A 4,655-nucleotide genomic window follows, 5' to 3' on the forward strand; every position below is an offset into this window, starting at 1 on the left:
CCTTATGTATTAACTTTGCTTCGTTAAGGAGATATGACAATTCGAATATGCCTCTCATTACAGAAATCAAGCTGTGATTTTGAACAAGCTCTCCATTGACTTTCTATGGAGAGTTTTGCGACTTTGTGTTGGTCTGAGGAGATTTGCCAAAATTCTATAAATCTCACAACAATGATAGTGACATTTTCTGAAAGCCAGCAAAAAATACCTACGTTTTGATGTATAATTTGTGGAAGTTGAGTGAAAATTGAGTAAGTAGCAAGAAGTTGTTCGGACATGAAGAGAAGACTGCAAAACCTTCAGTGGCACACTGGAAGCCAAGTGCATAGCAACCATAACAACGCATGTATTTTGTGAAAATCACAATTTTGCAACTCAAAACTTTAAGAGGCATAAAAATAAAACGGTAAAAGATTTGAAAAAGCTGATTTATTCCTGAATAGCCCAATAATTTGAGAACATTTTAAAGTTTGAATGGTTGTTCTACGTGAAAGTAGGAAAAAGTAGTTAAGTTTCAAAAACAAGCAAGTTTTAGCAGAATGGCAGAAGTTTCCCATTCATTTCAATGGGACAAATTAAAGGAAAAAGCTTAATATTTTAAAAGTATAATAGTATAAAATACCAAAAGATATTGCCGAAAGAGCAAAAATAGCAGAATAGTTTAAAATTTGAACGGTGAAAATAGCACAAGAATTGTTGAAGTAGTTAAAGGCCAAAAGTGTACGGAAGCAACAAGAATAAAGTATAAAGAATAAAGAGAAACAGGAACTCAATAGTGTGGATGCCTCCAGCATCCACACAATAAAGAATAAAGAGAAACAGGAACTCAATAGTGTGGAAGCCCTTTAAGGGCATCCACACAATAAAGAGAAACAGGAAAACAATTGTGTGGAAGCCCTTTAGGGCATCCACACAACTAGAAAAATTTGCATTTCCTGCGAAAATGCTGTGTGGATGCCTTAACGCTGAAGCTGTCTGCTGAAAAGCTGAAAAAGATGAAAAGTTGCAAAAAGTTGTATGGTGGTGAAAAAAAAAACATTGCCCTGAGCAGGATTCGAACCTGAACCTCCTGGTCTCAAGGCACCTACTCATCTCACTGAGCCAAACTCATTCGGACAAATAATAGGTGGAGAGACCGACAGTTTTGCTGAAATGAGCAGAAGCTGCTGAGAATTGTGCTGATAAGAGGTGAAAAGGCTGAAAATTTTGCAGAAAAGAGGTGAATCAGCAGAATTTCTGCTGAAAAGAGGTAAAGAAGCAAAAAGTTGCGCTGAAAAGAGATGAATCAGCAGAATTTCTGCTCAAAAGAGTTTTTTTTCGGAAAAAAGCTGAGATTTGTGCTAATAAGAGGTGAAAAGGCTGAAAATTTTGCAGAAGAGGTGAATAAGCAGAATTTGGGCTGAAAAGAGGTGAAAATTCTGCTCAAAAGAGTTCAATCAGCAGAATTTCTGCTGAAAAGAGTTCTGCAGAACTCTTTTCAGAATTCTGCTGAAAAGAGGTTTTGCTGAAAACAGCTGAAAAAGCTGGGATTTGTGCTGAAAAGTGGTGAAAAACTGAAAATTGTGCTGAAAAGGGTGAAAAAGCTTAAATTTGTGTTGAAAAGAGTTAAAAAGTTTAACTGTTAACTGAAAGAAATGTTGCCATAAGCGGGATTTGAACCCGGGCCTCCCAGTCTGAGAACGGCTGCTCATCTCACTGAGCTAAAACACAGGTCTTCCGGCAAAGAAAATCAGTGAGGCCACTGATAATATGGCAGAAATGGGCAAAAATATTGCAAAAAAATTCAATATCTCAAAAGTATAGAGGTTATGAGCACCAAAAGTCATAGCCGGCATTAGCAGAAAGAGCAGAATTTTTTAAAGTTTGAATGGCGAAAATCAGATAAGAACTGAGGGAGTAGTTAAGTGCCAAAAAGTGTACGGAAGCAACTAGAATAATATACTGGAACTAGAAAAATTTGCATTTCCTGCGAAAATGCTGTGTGGATGCCTTAACGCTGAAAGCTGTCTGCTGAAAAGCTGAAAAAGATGAAAAGTTGCAAAAGTTGTATGGTGGTGAAAAAAAATTGTCACCCTGAGCAGGATTCGAACCTGGCCCTCCTGGGCTCAAGGCGGCTATTCATCTCACTGACCCAAACTCACTCTCACAAGGAAAGAGATGGAGAGACTGACAATTATGGTGAAATGAGCAGAAACTGCTGAGAATTGTGCTGAGAAGAAGTGAAAAGGCTGAAAATTTTGCAGAAAAGAGGTGAATCAGCAGAATTTCTGCAGAAAAGAGGTAAAGAAGCAATAAGTTGCGCTGAAAAGAGATGAATCAGCAGAATTTCTGCTCAAAGGCGGCTATTCATTTCCCTGAGCCAAAGTCATTCTTACAAAGAAGAGGTGGAGAGACGGACAATTCTGCTGAAATGAGCAGAAGCTGCTGACAATTGTGCTGATAGGAGGTGAAAAGGCTGAAAATTTTGCAGAAAAGAGGTGAATCAGCAGAATTTCTGCAGAAAAGAGGCAAAGAAGCAGAAACTTGCGCTGAAAAGAGATGAATCAGCAGAGTTTCTCCTCAAAAGAGTTGTCTTTTTCTGAATACAGCCAAAAAGCTGGAATTTGTGCTGAAAAGGGGTGAAAAAATGAAATTTTGCTGAAAAGGGGTGAAGAAGCTGAAGAAGCTAAAGTATACTAAATCAAAGTATTTGTGCCAAAACATAGTGTTTCTGCCATATTGTGGTACTACTACATTACAACATGAATACGGATTAAAGATGAAAGAAACTGGCAACAAATTCCTCCACTACAAACCAGTCTGATACCACTTCTTTGCAGTGTTCACTAAGGCACTACCCAAAAGGCGCCACAAGAGGGCACTCCAACACAAGAGATGAGGTGAATGAGCAGAATTTCTGCTGAAAAGAGGCAGAAGGTTCTGTATGTAGAAAAAGAAACACTGTTGAACCATGTGTGAAATAAATAAAGAAATGAAATGAAAGAACAACCTGGTTCTGCTCAAATTCACCAATCAGAGGTACTGCCTCTGTCTGCTTCATCAGGCTGTGTACTTGTTTCTGCCATGGAGCGTTAACAAGAATCTGAGGTCCATATTAGAAAAGCTGCTAAAATCATAAAACTTTGCAGAATTGTAATAAATTAGCAATATAAATTACAGGTCTGTGATAGTGTATAAATTTGTAGTGAAAAAAAAAAAACGTGGACCAAGGTGGGATTGAACCCACGACCTTTGAGCTGCAGAGCCGTGTCATTACTGATTGCGCCACCTGGACAGGGGGCAGCGGTCTGAAAGACAGATACTTGGGCAGTCAGAAAATAGATCGCGGTGAGAGGCGAAAAACGCCGTTTTTGGAGTTACAAAACGTCGTGTAACTCAAAAACTAGGAGGGCTAGCAGCATAATTCTTGTACTGGGTGAATCAGCGGACTTTGGTGTATTTTGACTGCGATTTTCATAGCTCGTTCTACCTTCGTCGCGGAGATATGACGAGAGAAGAAACGGCTTCATTTCCAGAGTTTGAAGACTGAGAGAAGGACAGATTTCCACCCTCAAACAAACGTAATTCATTGCTCAACGGTAAGATAATTGTAAAACTGCTTCCACTGTGAGTGTCAGCAGTGTCTGAAGATATATTGGCACAAGCCTCATGTCCTAACTTTGCTTTGTTAAAGAGATTTGGCGATTTGAAAATGCCTCCGTTTCAGAATTTCAGCTCTGAATTTCAAAACCTCCCATAGACTTTGAATGGGGAGTATTGAGACCTTGTGTCACTCCGAGGCAAATTGCAAAACAACGGTAAATCTCACAATAAAGATAGTGACATTTTCTGAAAGCCAGCAAAAATACCTACGTTTTGATGTATAATTTGTGGGGGTTGAGTGGAAATTGAGCCAGTAGCAAGAAGTTGTTTAGACATGAAGAGAAAATTCAGAACGGACCAGCACTCACTCTGACTTAATTGCATAGCAACCATAGCAACGCATGTATTTTCTGAAAAATCACAATTTTGCAACTGAAAACTTAAAGAGAGATAAGATTAAAACGGTAGAAGATCTGAAAAGCTGAATCAGACAGGAATAGCCCAATAATCTGAGAACATTTTAAAGTTTGAATGGAGTTTCTAGGTGAAAGTATGAGAAAGTAGTTAAGTTTCAAAGACAAGCAAGTTTTAGCAGAATTGTGGAAGTTTTCCATTCATTTCAATGGGACAAATTAAAGGAAAAAGTGTAATATTTTAAAAAGTATAACAGTAATAAACACCAAAAGTCATAGCCATCATTAGCAGAAAGAGCAGAACAGTATAGAGTTTGAACTGAAAAAATCGGCTGAAAACTGAGAAAGTAGTTAAGTGCCAAAAAGTGTACGGAAGCAACTAGAGGAATAATAAAGAATAAAGAGAAACAGGAACTCAATAGTGTGGAAGTTTTTAGGGCATCCACACAATAAAGAGAAACAGGAACTCAATAGTGTGGAAGCCCTTTTAGGGCATCCACACAACTAGAAAAATTTGCATTTCCTGCGAAAATGCTGTGTGGATGCCTTAACGCTGAAGCTGTCTGCTGAAAAGCTGAAAAAGCTGAGAAGTTGCAAAAGTTGTATGGTGGTGAAAAAGAACATCACCCTGAGCAGGATTCGAACCTGGCCCTAGCAGGT

Source organism: Oreochromis aureus, linkage group 22 (genome assembly GCF_013358895.1).
Source record: "Oreochromis aureus strain Israel breed Guangdong linkage group 22, ZZ_aureus, whole genome shotgun sequence".
In the NCBI taxonomy this organism is placed as follows: Eukaryota; Metazoa; Chordata; class Actinopteri; order Cichliformes; family Cichlidae; genus Oreochromis; species Oreochromis aureus.